Source organism: Rhodnius prolixus, unplaced genomic scaffold, assembly GCF_049639745.1.
Source record: "Rhodnius prolixus isolate KJV_2025 unplaced genomic scaffold, Rpr scaffold_3, whole genome shotgun sequence".
In the NCBI taxonomy this organism is placed as follows: domain Eukaryota; kingdom Metazoa; phylum Arthropoda; class Insecta; order Hemiptera; family Reduviidae; genus Rhodnius; species Rhodnius prolixus.
The window spans coordinates 10,987,694-11,008,843 of NW_027411603.1; the positions used below are offsets into that span (position 1 = coordinate 10,987,694).

General features: G+C 36.0%; 1 protein-coding gene across 37 annotated transcripts in view; it reads right to left on the minus strand.

The window, feature by feature from the left end:
• Positions 1-21,150, minus strand: part of LOC141453191 (uncharacterized) — a 194,266-nt gene that overhangs the window by 93,553 nt on the left and 79,563 nt on the right. For 27 of the 37 annotated variants that reach the window (XR_012457831.1, XR_012457830.1, XR_012457827.1 and 24 more), the window contains 4 exons: positions 16,878-17,122; positions 16,712-16,789; positions 10,818-11,054; positions 6,336-6,532 (listed from right to left, as the gene is read on the minus strand). The gene's annotated coding sequence lies outside the window, so the exon portion shown is untranslated. Of the gene's footprint in view, positions 1-2,658; positions 2,847-3,034; positions 5,459-6,331; positions 6,533-10,817; positions 11,055-11,952; positions 12,086-16,711; positions 16,790-16,877; positions 17,123-21,150 lie in introns of all 37 variants that reach the window. The other 10 variants (XM_074126049.1, XM_074126066.1, XM_074126070.1 and 7 more) reach the window with 4 other exon arrangements.

Consider the following 21,150-nt stretch of genomic DNA (forward strand, 5'->3'; position numbering starts at 1 on the left):
TTTTTTTTATTTAGTATTTAGTATTATTGTAGGAAAGAAGAGAGTAGATAATACTTAACAAGAAAGAAAGAAAAACAAGGAATCACTTCAATAATAATCAATATGCAATAATATATTTTCTCGTCTTTACACCTTTTCGTCTTAAAACACACATTCAATATGATAATATATTTAACGCCTGGAAATAATTTAGACAAAACAATATCTTTTCCCATTGCCATCAATATAAATATTGCCATGGAATAGTATTTAACTAAAATAAATTTAGGGGGTGCCTCCACGGATTTCCATTCCACATTATTTTATCAGAGCGATTCAAATAGCCCAGAACCACCGCGACCCAGTGCTAAACTACATACCAAACCCCAATGCACACACGCAGGCCACAAAGCCGCCTGAGAAACGCCTCCATACCACTGCGAGTGTTTCAACGCCCAGCATAAGCAGTCTCAATGCAAAGGACGTGGACCAGCGCCTCAAATCAAGCAAAACCATCAAATGACCATTTACAAGATCTAGTCGGATGCGCTCTAGCTGTCATCAAGCTTATCAAAGTTCTTAGAGCCCCTAAGCTCCGTCCTAGGACTGAATGAACTCCTTCGCCTACCGCTGACTAGTAGGACTGTACCACCAGGCCTCAAATTTGCAGCGGACCTAGATCTTGGAGACTGATTTCATATAGCCCTGGACACGCAACAGAAACGTTCCGAGCGGATTGAGAGGTTTGGCAGAACCTTCTCGTGACTATTTTTCCGCGTTTGTGTAACCTACATATCCCACAAGCGCCACTAACGATATAGTGAGCAACGGTTCCACATATAGACCTATACTGCCTGCGTATGATGGTTTTTAACAGTTTTGATCCTAGATACATACACAGACGTTATTTTTTTTTTCATATTTTAAATAACTTTATAAATCCTATAAAAATCCGTAAGACTAAAATTATTTGACGCGTTCATAATATTTCCTCTTGCGAGCGGAGAGGGCTAAGGTATAAAACAGATCTAAAAATAGTACGCGATGTTCTCAGCAGAACTTGACTGAGTTCGGCAAGGAAGCGGAGAAGGGATGTGAGTGATGGCGGCCAAAGAACGAGGCAAAGAATAAAAAATGTCCATATCTTATTCGCCAAAGATTGTAAATTTTCCTCTAGCAATTCTGCCGACTACAGGAACAATGCGCAGCCCTTCTCGTAATTTGTGACTGGCAGGTGGAAGTGTAACTGCTCTTTTGTAAAGTATGGGCGAGAAGCGTGCACCTTGACTGGGTACACAAGAAGACGAGGATGGAGGCGGTGAGTCCAAAGCTGCGGAGAAGGCCCGCATAAACTACCTCGCAGGGCAAGGGCACAGGGTAAGGTTCTACCATGTTTATTGCTTCACATATTTTCCTTCCCCATCTTATTGGAGATTGAAGGAAGATTTCTTCCTCTATGGAATCTGCTTCTTCGGCATTGATTTTTGTTCAAGCATCTTACGATAACTCCTTTTCCGCAATTTATTTACATTCGAGGAATATTTTTCAATATAATATTGAAATTTATAGCTGATACGTTTCTATTTTATGTAATTTATAAAATGGTTTACGTTTTTAAATTTACTGAATAAAGTTAAGTACCTTCGGTAACATTTTATTTCATGAACACTGGAACTCGAATGTGTTTTTATTTTCTCCTACTTAGGGTAAGAGAAGAAATAAGGTCTGGGAAATTTCCTGCATTTTCACCGGAAATAAACTGCAGAAAAGTGATTATTACAAATTGGTCAGCAATTAAAGTAATGCTTATTTTTTTTAGGCTGGTTTATGTCGGACTCAAATTAGTCATGGATGGAGACTACTAGCAAACGAACTTTACGACACAGTACCACGTATATCTTACATTGAGGGCCACGCTTCAAGCCGCTTGGCTACCCTTAGAGCCTGATTGGCCAGTATGTGTATGTGATAAACATCACTTAAACACGTAACGTAACGTTAAGTTCAATTTTGAAATTTCGCCAATGTGCAGCCACGAGATCCAGCAACGAAGTTTTGCATAAAATCAATGAAAGAACTACTTTATTGAATTGGTTTTTCAATTTCGTAGGAGTTGCCTTGATTTTTGCAGGAAAGTTCTAGTATTTTAAGTTAACCCTTTAAAGTGAAGTTAGAGTGAATTGTTCAGCCTATAAATAATGCTAAAAACAGCGCAAGTACTACTACATTACTGAATCTTCTATTTCTTCACCGATCTTTCAGTCTCGATTTTAAGGTACTATACAATTGTATTATTTAAATAGCGGCAAGTGAAAGCCGCGAGATTAAATGCACCATATTGTTCTAATAACTAAGACTCATGTTAAATTTTCTTAAGGTCTTAAATTAAATCGAATTAATAAAAATCTGTCATTATAGATTTAATTTTTTTATTTAAAGTGAAATAAGTTTTATCCTAATAAAGAGAATGATATTTTTAAGATGCTGCCTAAGTTCACCCATAGAATACAAGAAAATACGGATGCTTTAGCCCGGAAGGGTACAACGGGAGTACAGTAGTATGTCCAGGCGTACAGCCCGCACTAATAACTGAAGTATACTGGCCGACCTGACGGTTAAGACACTGAGAGAAGGGACACTGAAAAATTAACAGCCCTTCTTCTTGTTCTCTCGCACTACCTTTGTTGCTATTTGGCGGACAAGGGCCACAATTTCTATGTTTTGTAGAGGCCAATGTTGTCCAGTTGTCCAGCGTATGACCAGCTCTAGTCACACTTCTTTATTGGCGCTACCAATTGTCTAACCATTCCTACGACCAAAGTCCCAACTGTTCTGTACGCTTTTCTTTTCTATAACATCTCTCCGACCTAAACAAACATACAGCCCCTTGAATTAGTAACACCAATTTGGCAAAAGCAACCATATTAAAACTCCTTTACTAATTAATTTATCGCGGTATTCTAAGAAGATTAATTTTTCAACACAAATACTAGATAAGAAATAAAATAGTTTGTTATTAAAACTATTAATTCTTATTTTACTTTACATAGTTTACCTGCAGATACGAAGTTTCATTTGAGGTGAGTTGTATAGTTTGAACTACCAACCCTGGCGCTAAAATTGCATATTTTCATGCTCGCTCTAATACAGGCAAATTGAGGACATCATTCATTCTGTTAGTAGGTGCCATGTGTTAGTAAACATAAGACTGGTATTTTCAGTAATCATTTTATTGATAATATTAAGTGCATACAGATATTAAATGGAGAAAATTACACCATGCTTTTCCGTTGCCATTCTAAAGCCTGGATCTGTAAAAAATTCCTTGTTTCCGAGCCTAATTTTAATTAAAAATTTTGCTTTTCGTTTCTATTTCTCTGCTGATCGCTGCGACAATAGGTTCTGTGATTTATTCCAACAAGAATATTGGAGCGATTGAAAATTTACTTCATTGTTTTTTTAATTTAAATTCACTTATCATTGTCAGGACCTCTTCAATTCATTGCTCACTTACGTTAGTTCAGCTCGAGTCGCTGTTTAAACTTCGCGATCTACCATTCAAATTCTCCGGAAGTATTATTAAAAATATATTTCTACTCTCTCTTCCTCCTAGTAAAAAGGAAGCATAATGATTCTGTATAATTGATGTAATTGAGTTAAAACCAGAAATGCAAATTTTGAAGTCCCCTGAATACGAAAAAATTATTCTTTTTATTGCATTATTAAATGCACTTCCTGAAGCTTCTTTACTTTCTGCTGAACAATTTTCTTTACATTAGGAATTTAAAAAAAATATACTGTACCCATTTGATACATTACATTACCTTTTCTCATCGCTTAACAATAGTTTACGTTAACTTCCCGGATCTTCAGTTTTACAGATTTACAAAATTAATTAGATTACATTTGTTCGTGTATTTTTGGGCGTAGTTTACGAAAGTGGTGCCTATTTTAAATAAGAAATTAAACTCTTGAAGGAAAAAAAAAAAAAATTTTGAGTAGGCTCTTACACGATTTAAAAGCAGCTCATGGAACTAGAAAATATGATTCCCCTCTCCAGTTCCAGAAGACCCAATGGATATAGTTCTAATATTTCTCGATATAGAGAATCAGCAAAAGGTGATAAAAAATGCCACTTAATAAATAAGATAAATGCCACTTAAAAGGCATTCTTATAAGGGTAGAAACAATTTTAGTGAAATTTAGACTCCATATTGTACCTCCATTTTACATTTCAATTGTGGTTTTTGTTTTCCTTTTGTTTATGATTGCTTTATTCAATTTACATTATGCGTCCCAGTATTTCACAAATTGATATTATAAAATGAAATATAGAAAATTTAGAATATAACTATTTTTAGCTTCGTTATAATAATATAAGTGATAAAGATACCTATATATAAAATTAATTATGACATGTTAAAATGTAGATGGGGCACATTTACAATACAAACGGTTTTAATGTATCTATGATACATCCTATAATTTGGTCTACATTAATATAATATAGTAGACAGGATGTGCAAGGATCACAGTTTCATCCTGGTGAGATGTAAAGCTCGTAAATCAAAACTCAAACAACGGTTTGTTAATTCATATAAATAAACGTACATCGTGGTTGTTGTAGTGGTTAAATGTATGTATATTGTTGGTATGAGTGTGTGTGTGTCTGTCTGTTTGAGAGAGTGTATGGGTAAGAGAGGAGTGGTATGGCACGCTTTAGTTCGCTACGTCATCAGCGTGATATAGTGTCCCAGGATGAGTGAGTAGACCATCATGGGATGATAATAGTGTATTGTATTAGTGTTTGTTGTAAGTTAGTGCAAGTATGAACATGTCTGTGTAGATCATGTGAGAGAGAGAGAAGGTTTACTACTGTTATATTAGCTGGCGCTGTATACATTAACAATGGTTAATGTCCAGTTTGTATGTTTGGTATAGGATGTAGGTCTCATTTAGGTGACACCTAGCCGTCACATTAGCCACTTTCTGACATAGACACCAGTCTGCAGGCTCCCACCTACCCACAACTACAGTATATACTATATGTATATGTATACACATACTAACATCTACCCACAGATAGTACCGTCGCAACTCTCTCATCAGTACCCACACACTTTAGTACATCTATATTTTAACTTCATGTATGCTACGTGTTATTTTTCTTTGTCATCTTGTCATTCTATTTATATTAAAACATATACATATGATTGGTTAATAATTACATTCTAAATTCGCTTGTCAATTACAGAGGGTTGCGTATAATAATGAGCACCAAGAAAGTTTTAATTATTGCCACATAACTACAAATTCTACAGAAAAATGTGGGAAAAATTAGTAGAGGTTGTTTTATTGGCTGAGTAGATCAACAAAGAACCAATCAAGATTTCTACTTTTGCTAGAACTATTTTTTTACTTTAGGAACTTTCAAATTTTCTAAATCGTGCATCCAGTGAGTATATTGTTTTGAGGTATCCTGCATCCAAAAAACAGATTTATAGAAAAACATTTGTGTTTATATTATTAGTTATATAAGTTTATAAAAAATAAATAAAATAATCACAATTATAACGATAAAATATTATTAATGCGAAAGGTCATTCCCAACATTGAAGTAGCACTTAAGTAGAGTAAAGTAATGACCTTTTCTTTACGTCAAACAACCAAATTAGGTGTCTAGGACGGAGGCGATTAGCAAAAGTAATGAATATTTGAATGCAACCAGTTATTATGAACTTTAATTTCTATAAGTTGGTCAAACTTAAAAGAAAGTCTATTTACAGAAAGACTGCTCTCGTTTAGAGCAGCAATGGCTGGTGCATCCAGGTCAGTAGTAATAACAAAGCATTTAAATATCTATAATTGCATATAAATATTTAATTAAATATAACTATAGTAATAACAGGCAATTTAATTAAATGAAAACTATTCCGTTAAATTTAAGTATCTAATTTGTCTTCATTTAACTGCATATATGTTAGCAACAATAAAATATAAATGAAGGCAAAGGTGTTTGTTACTTTTTTTAAATTTATAAAATAACAAATTTTTATATTTTTGTAGCATTAATTAGAGATGGAGTAGAGAAATAATTTGAGAAATTTCTAACCTAACTGCTTCTTTTCTCTGAAATAACTGAAGGAGCCCGTAAGATATGAAAAATCTAATGGCTAGAACAAAACATCATTTAGTTTATGCCTGCCAAACAAAGTAACCAAACCAAGTATGTTTTCATTTTCCAATCAGGGTGAAAATGCACAAATGTTCAAAGTAAACTCTCAGTTTGAACGATTCTTTAAATTTGATCTGAGAGCTAAAAATAAGTGACATTATCACACAATTTACATACATACGTTTTCCTCACTTCTGTTGGCCTGAAATTGTCAATATATTGGTGGAAAAAACTTGTACTATCTTCTCAACTTCAACAATTTTTTTCTAGAACTTCAGCCATTTCCGCTTCTCTCTTCTCAAGTCCGACCAGGAGATTAAGGGAATCTTGAGCACTGCAGACACTTTCTTGATCAGTTCTTAGTCCATATTAAACTTTCTGAAAGAAGAGCTTTGGTTAATATACTTGATCAAATTGATGTGAAAACGCTTTAGTGTAAGTATATATTATTTTTGAGCATTAGTATTAAGCTAAATTTCCATAAATCTGCATTTTATTTCTATTTAATGAAATCTTGGTTTGCTAATTTGGTACATAATGGCCGGAATAGTTTTAGCGCTGCGAAGGGAATAGTCAGGTACAGACAGATTTCGTAAAAAAGGTTATATATAGTTGGTGCTAAACGATTGATGTTAATCTCTTCCCAAGAACCGCAATTACATTTAATGCTGTTACATTTAATATTAGCTTAATCGTAATTTAGCTCCAGCTCAACAAAACAACGGTATTGCGAGTATTAAAAACAGCGAAACAGCTGGAAAATGCCCCTTCGTTAACTTTTTTTAATTATCGTCGATTTCATGAGCCTTCGTCGTGTCCCTCCCCGGTAGATCAATGCTTTGAAGTCCACATTCCGAATCACTCAAAATAATAATATTAGTATCACTCGCGGTGGAATTTTCCTTTCAAAATTAACGGCTTTCCAGTTTGCAGTTACTTTCGCAGTTTTCACTGATGCAACGTTACACGCAAGATAATTCATAGAAAGTACTCTGTTTATTCAACAATTAGCTCATAATAACTTCTTCAATGTAGTTAACAATCAGCCGCGGTGAGCAGTAACCCTCCAATTAAAGTGCATCCACTCCATCTTTCTACTCGTACATCCTTTTCTCACAGGGGAAGAATTACAGTCGTGCAATTCTTTTAAAATGCAATGTTCTTCCTAGAAAAAAGAGGTTCCCATTTCTAAACTATAAAAGTTAAAAAGTAACAGGTCCAAGACTTCATCGGGAATGATCCTCTTTATTCAAACTGTAGCTACCTCAGTATTAATATTGATTCTTTTTTTTCTTTAGATTTATTTTAAGTTAAATTAGAAGAAGCCATTTTAGAAGAGTCTACAAAGCAACATAATGAATGGATTATAAAGATAATATTACTTGTTACAGTTTGATAGCTGGGTGACAAGTTGGCGTTATAATAAATTTAAATGGAAGATGAAATGTGGTTAAAAACAAAAAACAAAAAAAATTGATGGTGGAAAGATTGCCCAGATTTCTTTTTCTAAAACTCCAAGAACATGAACTCCTTGGTGGGGAGCCTTAATTTTTTTCTTTCTTAATCTGAAGATGGAGGGAATAAAAAGAAAAGAGAAACACAAACATCTCCTTCTTCACTGTCGTAATTAGTTAGCGCCGCATGCCGCTGTTCTCCCATCTGTCCAACTGATTTCTTCCTCTTTAAAACTCATCTTGTCATATTAAAAGTAAAACGAAAGTGGAAATACCTCTTCTAGAGGCTTCATCACTTCATTTCATTTCACTTCTGCTTTAACCTCGCTTTTCTCTAAGTTCTCACTTCCTCAGCATGTTATCGGCAAGTAAAAAAAAAAAAGTCTCAGAAAATTTTTAACCGTTGATTTGCATTACTCATTAACTTCACGGGGACTTTTCACCTAACTTAACTTACTACCACTCTCCTACTGGCGTACTTTGGACTTAATTAAAAAGTAAGTTTCAATTGCAAAAGCTACTTCCTTTACCAACTACTCAAACCAGTCAAGTCCTTCACCTATTTCCTTCTTAGGAAGATTTTTTTTTTTTTCCATCACTTACTTTCAAGAACACCCTCAACCATCTCAGTCTTCGGATAGTAGAAAAAAAAAAAATGCTGGAAACATTCAGGAGACTAAGTGTCACCTCGGTAAAGACAGGATAAATTAACAGAGTTTTAATTTATATTTGTTAATGAACTAAAACTGTCACAATATTGTGGCAGTTGTAAACTAGAACTTCTTTCCACTTTTTTTTTCTGTACACTTTGACTTAAAGTCAAAGTACACTTTAGGTTAAAGTCAAAGTCTTGTATTAGATTGATTGATTTAAAGTGGCCTTTAAATCAAGATTAAAAGGTTTTAAAGGGTGGGGAACTTCTTTTTTTTCTAAAATCTTTCACCAATCTAAACTTTCTTGAACAAATAACGAGTAGACATCTAAAAAGGGCTAAAAATAACTGGTTAATTAATCACTAGTAAAAAAGCTCCTTAATTAGTAACTAGCAACTTTTTGCAGCGCACATAATATGCACGTTCCTATACACCCTTCTCCATGGGAAATCAATCTTAGGGCAAAGATTTCTATAAAATAGTACTTAAAGGACAAAATTATCGCTCCTTCCTTACATTTTCTTTAAAAGCAAGTGCAGAAGGGCACTGCAATATTGATAATTTTTCTCAAAATTGAATAAGTAGGAATGCAAGCCAGGAGATGCAATATGTATATTTTTCAAAACATGAAATTCTAATCTCTAAGTAGCCAGTCATTTCTGTTAGTCACTAACACCACGTTGCGTTGTTAAGTGAGCCAGTTTCGAAGCGGACCAAAATGAGACCCTACATCTTATCTCATTATTTTAGGGATTGATAGTTTGCAATAAGTGACCTCTGGCACTTGGAACTCAAAAAGGTCGCAAAAAAAAAAAAAATGGCTGGAAAAACAAAAGGCCTTTAAAAATGGAGAGATTTCTTCTGTATTTTATGCAAGAACTTCATACTTCCAAATATAGCACTGGATCCTTTCCCTTAGACATATTATAATTTCCAAAATATTTGGAGTATTCAGGCTAGGTCAGAACTGAGCCTTGCTGATAACAAATGAAAATCAATTAAAAGTACGAATCATCCCCTTCCCTACTTCTTTCATATTATACAAACGATTACTTCATTCTTATAAAGAATTTCATTTAAACAAAGCTAATGCTTAAATACCTTTTTAAAAATGAACTCAACTTTAAAGTTTGAGATGCTGTCTAGTACAATTGAATCATTTATTAGTAGACTCCTTAGGAAGTTTGGGCAGTTTCTTAGTAGTACAGGTTTAGCGAACTTATTTCACTTCATAGAGGTCTGTCCAATAATTGCGGAGCTCCTATTCTCTGTCATGGGCCCTAATACTCGAAGTTGAGTATATCATTGATAATTATAACAATATCAGGTTATACAAGAATTCTATTTTATACATATTGGGATTGATAGTTATTTTTTCTATATATAACATACATATGTATAGAGAACAAGGAAAAATGAAAGTCATTAGAGTATTTACAACTAATTGTTGGAAAAACGATAATCGTATTATTAATCATTATTCGGGAGGCTGGGAATGGATTTAAATTTTGGTGGGTGGATGAGCTCTATGAAAAGTCATTAACTGATAATAATTGAAAATGAAAATACAGCACTATCATTGAGAATGAACTAGTTAAGACTGCTAAAGACGGTGTAGGTAGTATTAGTAACAGCAATTAACAAGTGGACGTAGGAGTTGATCGGGAATGACAGGTTGTATCATATTACCTTATTTTAGCGGACAACTGGGAGAGTAATGTACAATTTGGAATAAGGGCTGTAGGGTTAAGTAAATGGAGTGCAAGTTTGTATTAGTATTGGTATCCTGTTTAAAGGGGTTTAGACATCGTCACCCCAGTGTTCTCGAATATATATATATATATCCCACTTCCTTCTGATTAAACCACACCTCCGCGGTCACTAATGGTGCCGGCCCTAGGACCTCTACGAATAGGTAATAAGATTTAAGAGGAACCATAACTCGATTGGTTGGAAAGGTAGTATAAAACGGGTATGTGACAGGTGCGCGTTCACCCAAGCAAGGACACTAGCCGCTCAATGTGGATTAGTATATATATATATATATGTATATAGTCGGCGGCGGATGAAAGGAAGAAGGAAGTAGGGCTTCCGACTAGGAGACAGTAGACAGGGTTGAATGAGTGAACGGGGTCGTACAGGCAAATCCAATCATAGGACCCAAGTCGCGCTCCCTTTTACAAAATGTCACTTGCATCCCCACTTAATGAGAATCGTCCTTAATAAAGTGGACGAAGAGAAAGGTTCCGGTCATTCCAGGGTCCACTTTAAATTATATAGCAGCACTTTCTGGCTCATCGAGCCGCCCATGTCACAGCTTCTCTTCTTGTCTGGAACGGCGGCTCTCAAATCGAATTATCTTATCGCATTTAATTGTCTTTTCGCAGTACTCTACTACCTTCAATATTTCTAACCACACACGATTTTACTAAAGTAAAAAAATAAAAATATATCCTATATAAGACCACTCTTAATTCGTATAACAGTATTTTTTCAGAATTATTATTCTTAAATTAATTTTTTTCAAGAAAAGTATGTTTTATCAGTTAAACTAACCTTAAAATTAATCTCAGACCTGTTGAGAACATTTTTAACAGTATGACCTCAACATCCAACAGGATATGATTCTGACAGACCGATCCCAGCAGCTGGGTCTGGCGTGTTATTGGGAGTTTGTAGACATCGCGAAACAAAAACATTTGAAAGTAAGTGAAGACAAAACAGGTCATCTAGAAACCTTCAGGAGTAAGAAGAATTCCTCCAGAGTTAAATGACTTCACCATCTTCAGAAAACTGCAATATTTAAACACGTTAGGCTATTAGTCATCAGAAGAATGAAACAAAAGACAAAAAAATTGGGCGGGGACATGTCCTCCACTTCCTTTTACATAATTCTCTGGGTCACACATCCTGTTTCTTCTAAATCAGTATTATTTAAACATATAAATTTATTACTAAAACTTATGTATGTACTTTGTAAAACTAACAACTAACGTAATGTGAAATGAACCTTCAAAGAGAAGCCTTCCCCCACCCTATTCTCTCCATAAATTCCTTTTAAATTTGCCACGATGTTTACAATAAAATTTATAAATCTATGTAAAATAGAGTAAAGTAATTGCCTATATTTTTTTTAGGCGAACTTCACAACCAACTACCAAAAAAGATGTCACGACGAATGGTGGCGACAAGCAAACATACTTTACTATAATTTCTCATATTAAACATTAAAAAAATGCAAGGCCTAGACCGGGGACCGAACCCAGTACTACAATGCAGCTTAGCTTTGGGCTTCGCCTGTATCGCTCTGCTTTAACTTGTTTATTTTGTGGAAATTTCATCATTTCATCGCTTCAGGTTGCAGACTGAAAAATACGAAGTTTTCGGATTTGAAATAAAGAGACTTCATATTCACTTAACACATAAAAATTTACCCAGACATGTTAATTTTCTAAATACTACTTTATCTTTTTCAGGGGATCACAAAACTAGATATTTCTGCTGAAATATATTGATAATTTGTCAAGATCGCCATTTGGGAAAGTGATTACTTTTCAGTCAGGCAATAAGAAAAAAAAGTGATAAAAGCCAAACATTAGTCTTGCTGCGAAAAGCCATGCTTTCAAGAATCATCCATGTAACATAAGAGATAAGATATTAAGTAGATGCCCAACTTCCCTGGAGGTCTTACCTAAATTGTGAGAGTATTGGAGGTGTCATTATCGCGTGAGTTGTTTGTGTAGTTCAGCTGAGGATCCACATGGGCTCCGGAATGATTTACAAAACGTGGGCTGTCCATCTCACTTTTCGTCTAGTTCACATATCTATTGAGATGCTTCTAGAATCACTCTGACTTAGATGCTTATCATTTCAAAAAATTGAAAAGTTGCTATTATAAAAGTTAAAGGATTTTGTTTTTCAATTAGCTGTGATTTAAGGGGATTTTTTTTTAAAGAGGTTTTTATTAGATAAAAAAATATAGAAGAAAATATAAACGCAAAAGTGATAAACAGCGGGAAGCGAGGGAGAAACAAACTCTGAGAACATAAATATATGAGAGAAAAGGGCAAAACACAGGACAGAGAAATAAGGGTAAAGAAGAGTTAAATATCTCTCATTAGGTGGCAGCACAGTCGCAGCAAGGACTGATTTACATCTTTTGTCTGGACTACACAGGATGGGAAATGTCGGGCCGGCTTGTTCTTTTTTACGGCTGCGGTATACTCCGCTTCCACCATCCTGTGTCCTCTTCTTCCGCCCCGCATTACCCCATTTTCAAAACTTCTCTAGTTGCTTCTGTGTAGTAAAAGTAAAGCGACAAAAAAAAAAAATATCCAGGACAGGAACGACCATCGTTGTGTCTTTCTTCTAGGATAAAGGCGGGCGTAAACATATAAATCTCAGTGCTAATGTCGTCCTGCTGATATTGCAACAAAGACTAGTGGGTGAGAGAATGAGAGAAAGATATAATGGAAGAGAATATAACTAGAGAATGAAGAACAAAAAAAGAGTAGAAGGAGAAATGGATAACATTTTCGAGGAGAAAGAAAATAGTAGAGTAAGAGAGTGATTGATGAATGACAGGAGTAGAAGAACTCCGCCTTCAGCTAGGTCTACAGGATCACATCCCTTTGGCACAATAGAAGAAAGAAAGGGGCAATTATTTTAAATTATTACCTCACTTAGGGCTATAGGACACGAACCTGGAGGAGGATCTATGGCTCTAGATATTGCTGCTGTCGCGGATTTCATGACGTACTGGCACTGCCCTCGAAGGCATCTAACACACTAAACCTCAACGCACACACATGGATAAATGCCGAGAGCTTGGCGTATACGGATTGACAAAAGAAAACAGAACTGTAAATCAAGTCTTTAAGGGACTCTGCTGTACAATAACCAACGCAAGACCACCCTCCTTCGGCGCAGAATGTTGGCTCCTCGGATGTATAAACCATAAATTGATGGGCACTTCGGCTTGGCATTTATATATATTCGGTGGTAAATATTATTAAGAATGGCCAAGAAACAAACACTATCCTGCAGTTCTTCCTTCGACCTTTATATTTCTTTTAAACAAACCCTAGGTTCATTCCTCAAACCCTCTTTTTTTCCTTTGGAATTCTTCTTCTTCCAAATCATTAAATTTATTTGGACAAAATTTTCACCTCATCTCATTTCTGAAATACAGTTTCAAAATGTGTTTTGTAAAAGCGGTGCCATCTTCAAATCGTGAAACCTTCATGTATTTATAAACAAATCAGGTAGTTCCCTCACAAGACTTTTTTTTCGTATAACTATTCTCAACTCAAATCCCTATAAAATCAGTTTTCACAGTTTTCATGAAAAAGTTTTCACATAAAAGTCATAAGAAATATGTCGGGAGGAAGCTTAAAGAAAACCGAGATCCTAAGAAAATTAAAGAAGAAAGAACAATCATTATTTTTTTATTTTTGACTTATTATTTTTATTTATTTTATTGATTTTTCAAAAGCCTCTACAAGACTGTCAGACGGTACATTGAACACTATCAAAATTGCCCATTAGCTCTTAAGCCAGTGAAGAGAAGTTTACAAGTGGTCTTACCTGGCCTTCCCAAGCAATTAACCAAGCAAAAACTCTGAGTTCAGGGAAAATAAAGGTAATAAAATTAAACGCATGACGTAATTCTTTCGCTTAAACACCAGTTGATAAATTATAAAGTGAAAATTTGATAATGAGCCCCGTCACTCAGCGTTTAGCCTTAATATACCAGGAAACAATGTTTAAAATTCCACTTCCTGTAATGTTTTCTACGTTGTACAAGCTACGTAATTGAGGGATGCATTAATAAAAAAAAAGTTCATACTAGATATTTAGGACATTGCATCAGGTAGTAAAATGGAATGGATGTTGATAGGTATTTAGTTCACAGTCCCGAGGTTTTACAGGATACCCTGCTCAGTATTTGTGAGTGGCAAGCAAGCACATCCATGAACAACACTGGAACAACTCGTTTATAATAACACGCTGTATTCATGATCTGTACACAGTTTATCCCGTCCGAACCAATAGCAGTAGCGATTCTACACTTGATGACTCCTATCACATTTATCTTCATCAAGCCGTGATATGCTCTCTAATAGGACACTGTATTCAAATCCAATGTGTTAGTCGGAGATTGTTTCAGCTAGCCGTAAACCATTATAAGTTATTTAGCTACAAGCTCGTAGCTAATATTGTGTATGTTAGAGAGAGAGAGAGAGCGAGTGAGAGAGTAGAACGAAAGAGAAAGAGAACATGCCAACCTTCACTTTCTGACTGGATAAACTTGTAATTTAATTCTTAAATTCCAACAATTATTAAACTTTTTGTATCCGAGAAATTACCTATTAGAGGTTCGTCATCGATTTGTACCCCTCGAGTTATTCGAAAAAAAAACCTAGACTAAAAACATCCCTGAGAGAATTGGGATCCAAAGACCAAACACTCGAATACCAAGGCCTCATTGGTGGTAATTAACGCAATCTGAAGATGTATCCAGCTTAACCTGGACAGTAATGCTAACACACTGCCAGATCGGTTAAATTTAATTTACTTTATCGGCTCAAAAATGGTTAAGAAATGCTTTGGTAGAAGATGGTCTGCAGAATCTGTTGAGTTGAAAAGTGAGTAGACTCCAATACACCTCTGTAGACCCCACGATACCATAATCTAAGAAAGATTGAGATGACCCAATACTTTCTTGAAGTAAAGTTCTACGAAGAATTGATAATAGTGTCTGAAAATCACCTTATAGAAGGGAAGTTTTTATACAGAATCTGTGAGAATTTTGAGCTACGCGTGATTATTATTTGAATCTTAGACTCTATTTTTTACCATTAATATATATTTTAAATGGGTAATGCACGTGATCAAAATTTAGCTAATTTTGGGAGGTTATAGCTCTGGAGCGTAACAGCTGTGGGCTTAGGAATGAGTGACAGTAGGCGCGTGCAGCATATACGGGGAAACAAGAGTACGTCAAGAGAGAGAGTAGGCTACACTGAATATTGTTTGAGCCCCCTCTACAATCGGGGCAATTAGCCTTTGTATGTGATGGAGGGTAGGAAGTGAGAGGCGAGAGATTGGACTCCAAATGTATCCAGAAGGACACAGAGATGGGTCCGCCTGTTTATATATGTTCGGGAAGTAACAGTAGGAATCAAGAGATAGGAGAGTAAACGCCAGGTAGAACTCGGGTGTACACTGCGTTCTATACGGGGGCTGTGGCATACATAATAACAATAACATATAGTTATGTCTGCACCTGTGTGCTCACAATAAACCAACAAGCTACCCACGCCACATCCTTCTCGTTCACACACAGCACGAGTCTGTGATTCTATGTGCATGTGATGGTACGGGTACACCGCCGCGTATAAATTGCTGAACATTTGCAACTAAGCACATTCTGAACATGGCGGTTTGAACGGACTGACTGGGTGCCGCTACGTATGAGCGTGTCGAGATATGGAGAGAGGTTGTTGGGTGGCCACCAGGTTAGAGAATCTAGTGGTGCCGGAGTGGCAATGGGTTAGGGGTAGCAGGCACTGGTATGGGTTCTTGGAGTTGCTGGGGTGTGTGTGTAAATATGGGTTTAGTTAGATATATAATATAATACAAGTGTGTGTGCGTTGTAACAGCGAAACAGTTGAAACCTCTCTTTATATATTGTCCAATAAACAATCTAGTTATTGGCAAGGTTCAACAGCAATTAGAGGACAGTTGCTGTTGTGACTGTATTCTATAACGCCTAGCAATGGGGTATCTTCTTGCTATGTTCCAGAAATGAAGGGGTCGAAGCCAGGTGTGTGAGACAGACCTAGTTCTCTTCAAGCTTCTGAATTGTCTCCTGAATACATCCTAAAAGCCACCCCTACCACGACAACAGCATAGGAGCCGCCCACTGCCTTATTGCCGGTCGAGTTATTATACAATTAAAGTAATTTTCATTACAGCATCTCCCTTTGGAGAACTCTCTTCTGGAGGAACACATCCTCTACACGTTTGGCGTTGCCAACACCCATCCCGAACATCATAGGGTTAACGACTGTAACATAACAGATTATCTTAATTGTGCAGGCTATTTTCTGAACGTAAAAGAGGCTATATATACATTCACGACCAGGCGACGGGGCGAATTAACAAACCTGTAATGTGTAAACCCCTTCGCCTGCTCTAACACACAATACAAACACGCAATGGCAAATAAAAGCAATTGTATTAAGCTTCTATAGTATAATAACATTTTCAGTCGTGAAGTCGCACTTTACTTAAATTATAAAAGTGTGGACTTTTTTTGGTCTGTCGAGGGAAAATACTTTCTTGTAGCCGCCTCCATTCTAAATTACATATTTCTCTGGACATGATACTCTATTAAGCTCGTTGCACAGCAATTTGGTCTTATTATTAATCCTTTCTTCGCTTACCCTCTCGAATTTACAATCCAGATGTGTGTTAACATGCTATCCTACAGTTCTTCAGAGTTCCAACAAGGGATTATTATCCTGTGAAACATCCACAAAAGTTTAGTACAGTCGTAAAAAAATTTCTAAATTCCTTAATCATTTGAATAGATAAACGAATTTAACATACCTGTTTTATTTTAATCTTTAGTTGTTAATGCTGGCATTCTTGGCAGAAGAATGGTGACTCAGAGGTCCTGGTCGCAAACGAAATCAATTTTTCCAAATTTTTCAACTGCGTGTTGACATTGTTTCTTGAATACCCAACAATTGAGTAATACAATACAAGCTGATGATGAAGCAAGTGGTTTAAGAAGAAATGATTCTCCCTTGAGTGGGTATCCATTGTTTGGGTACATTCACGCATCTTAGATTCTACAAAAAAAAAAATTAATCCAGAAAAATAAATAAAATGATATAAAAACTAGCTAACAGTCATATTTTTATTTTATTTTTTTCTGTTTTGTAATTTGATGGAAAAAATAAAAATAAAACACTATCACAATTATAATTTTTTAGTTTTCAAGCAACCATAGATTTTAGGTGGTGACGAGTTCAACTCTTCAGAACGAATAACATCGGCAGCCAAGTCCCTGAGAATTAAGTCCAAACAAGCTACGGCTATCTATGGAAATTTCAGTATAAAATTCTGAAAAAAGTGAAAAATCTACTCAGTAAAGGTCATTAATGGGTTAAGACAAACAGACGATCTAAACAGGGCGGCGGGTGTTGCTGTACCGGTTGTGAAGCATAGATTTGAATGTGAGATATTCCCAGTTCCAATTCCGCGTGTCGCAACTTTTAATCTGCTAGAAAAAATATTAACAGTAAAGTAGGACTTCCGCTCTCGTCCATGACACCTGAAATTGGTAGCACGATTACTTCCTTTTTTTTCACAGAACATCTAAAAACCAAGTTTCGGTCCCAGGGGACTTTCAATTGGATAATTTCAATAAAAACTCAAAAACGAAAATTTGACATAATCGAAAAACTTTTCTAGGTAAAAGAAAGTTGAAAAATAGTAGATTTTGTGATTAACTACCAAATTCAATTGAAATTTATGGATGCGTTAATTTAAGGTAATGGATAACTAGCAATAAATGATATGGCACATTCATTAGCTGGGCAATGGGCATAGCCTAAAGGTTCTTTCATTAATTAAAACCGCATTTAGCCCTTCTGTGTCACCGCTAACGAAATCGTTTAATGTTCCTACTTTCTGATTCAAAAGGTAAAGTTAAATAAATTGAGGCTTCACCAAAAATGTATTACAAACAATGAAATCAAAATCCATCATCGCCAAGCAAAAACTTCTGATGTTACATCATCAACCAAACCTCCAAGTCACGCATTAATTTCATTATTTTTATCGCCTCAAAAAAAATGGAGATTATTTTCTTTCAACAAAATTCCACATTCAAACCGATCAGTAGAACATCTCCATCCCCCTAAGCTATCTAGTAACACTTTGAGCAGACTGCTTAAAAATCAATTTCCTAAGGATCCCGTCTATTGTTGAGGACATGGATACCTCCCCAATCTAACATAGAATTATATACCTTCACTTAATAGGCAGTGAAGTTCTTAATTGTCAACATAAAGCCCGAGTAGATCTCCTAGTCACAGTAAATAATCTAGGCAGCCGATGAAAAGTTGCCTAGGCCCACCCAGATAGCTTTCTCTTTCCTAACTCATTAACTTGTACTTTGCATTTGCTATTCTTCTCTTTTCTTTACAAACATTATGTGTTCAGACTGGTTAAAAGTACACATATCATGGAATCTCGGCCTTTCTCTAAAAAAATCGCGCTCCAATTTCATCTCGTTTTCGTTCATTTCTGCCTGGTACTATGGAGCGGAAGTAGCTTCGAAAGATGTGATGACAACTCATCATACTTCTTTGACAAGCAAGCGAATGTCGCCCATAGAACTTCTACATCTACACCCAATGGTTACGTTATGGTTCGAATAACTCGAACTGCTCTCTGAATCGCTTATTCTAGCAAAAAAAGTAATATTGGAATAATACCTCCGCAGATTGCTCAAGATTTGCTTGCCCTAATTGTAATAACAATAACGTCAAAATAATAATTGTCGTTACAACTAGATATTTGAAAATTTTCCAGATAACTTTTCCTGTTGGTTAAGTAATAAATTACATCAATTTTGAAAGGGAGTCGCACTGTCGGCCCCGGATATGTACACAGAATGGAACCCATTATGGCAAAATAGAAGTTAAGTCGTAAATAAAATTAGCGATAACGATGGTTTTGTTTTATTGGCGAGAATGAGAAGAGGAAACAGTGTATCCAAAAATTAAAACCAGAAGCAATGGAGCGTGTTGGGGGCTACCGACTATCAGTATAACTCTGGCGGCCAGTGATGAAGGTAATTGCCGCATGTTGAATAGTTGTTGGCTGGTTCTCCTTCATGCTTCCCGGTAAACATGCCAACAAGAAGAAGAAGAAGTAGGTTTTGCTAAAGGAAAAAAAAAGAACCGGAGAAAAAGAAACACGTCTACCGACTGATATTTATACGCGGGTCCTAACGACGAAAGTTTGTAGCCGGTGAAGGAAACCGAATAACAAATGAGACATCTAAAGGGAGGGTGTTTAAGGCAAAGGGGGGGGAAAGTGTCTAGAGATAGCGCGGTCGGTGGGCGAGGAAGGGCTGAGAACTGTGGAAAATTGTGGCCTGTAAATTAATGTATCTGTAATAAATACAGAATGTAGTAAACTATGGGCAAACATGGGAGCAAGGGTGACGGTTTTTGAAGTGCATGGCATGAAGCCAAAGCAAGCAGAACTCCAAACGGCTAGCTGTAGCTTGTGCAGTAACTCTTAAGCTTTCGACATGTACCGGACTTCCTTCTTCTTCAACTGTTGTTGAAAACCCAAAACTACATTTTACAAATACACTCACCAAAACTAACCCGCTGCTGTTGTTACATTGGTTGTGTTCTGTTGCCCAAACATGGCACACCACAAAATAAATACGACCAAACGAAAAATGACGGTAGGAAGATTTAAAGTGGGTCGCATTTTTTTCTTTACGGTCTGCCAAGAGTCAATCGATATAAAATACTTATTTTTCTCGCCACTTATCAAATATATTAAAAACTTATTCCTTAAGGAGATTACGATTATTTGTTGTATTTATTTTTCATACTATGGAGCAAGTACGATCAGGGTTTGTACTCCACAAGACGACACTCTTATCGCCCTCGCAAGAAGCTTCATTTTGAAATTGACCCCTGCATAATATATTCAATTCTAAATTTGATGATACTGTATCCCTGTCATGTATAACATGAAGGAATAGCCATCCAATGATGACACTCCACTATAATTTGACAGTAATCAATTAAGGAAATTCTGAGACCACTGGCGGCGTTTCAGTTGACTTCTAGGATTCCATGGGATGTGAAGAAAGTTTAGCTGCACGATAAGAGGTTTCTTGTGGGTTGATAGTGGCTTAAGGAAATTTTTGAAGCGAAAAGGAATAAGTCTTTGTTGTAGGAAATATTTAGGTTAGTGTGGAGAGTTCAATTTGATACATACTAGAATGTTTAGGCGATTTTTCTGAGAATTTTGGATTGGAGAGGCTGGATTCTTTTGAAATTGGAGCGCTGGGTTCAGCCCTAGAAGTCAATTCCTGAAGACCAGGCGGTTCTTATTACTGTCATGTTCAAGTACTGTTATTTATTTATGGTTTGGATAGTCCGTCCAGTAGTCTCAAGAGTTTATATCGTTTTATCTGTTAGTATGTTATTGGGATTCCAGCGCATTCTTTTATACTGTACATTCCTATGTACTTGAAGGTGTTAGGTAATGGGATAAGAGTTTGTGTTACAGAACTGAAGACCCTTGAATACAAAGAAAGATTTTTTAACACGCTGTCCGCAGTGAGGGGTTAACCGAACATTTCCAAATGGTCAAATAAATATCTCAAGATAGCCACCTCTCTCCAAGATCAATTTTAATCACAAGATTAAGTTCAACATGATAGGACCATTAGGTCCCGCAGAATCTTTCTCTCCCAGCAAGATCCATCTATCAAAGTGAGGTTAAATAACTTAGAGCCATCGACTAATGACCGGCCTGAGCACTATTTTGTTACATCCTTCAATATATTCTTATTACTTTACGAAGGATGGTTCTCATTATATACATAACATCTGTTTCTAGCTTTGACCTTTCTGGCCAATGTTGTTTTTAGACGTATGAAGCAAATAAGATGTTTGAAATCTTTTACTCCTTCAGCTATTTGCTTTTCTACTAGTGCTTGTTCTTAGTTTTTTAATCATTCATTTCCAGCCCGTAAACTACGCCTCCAACCTTCAACAGCCAGGGAGTCGCTGAGGATCGTTCAATAAAAACAACATCGTCTAACTAGGCCAAGAAC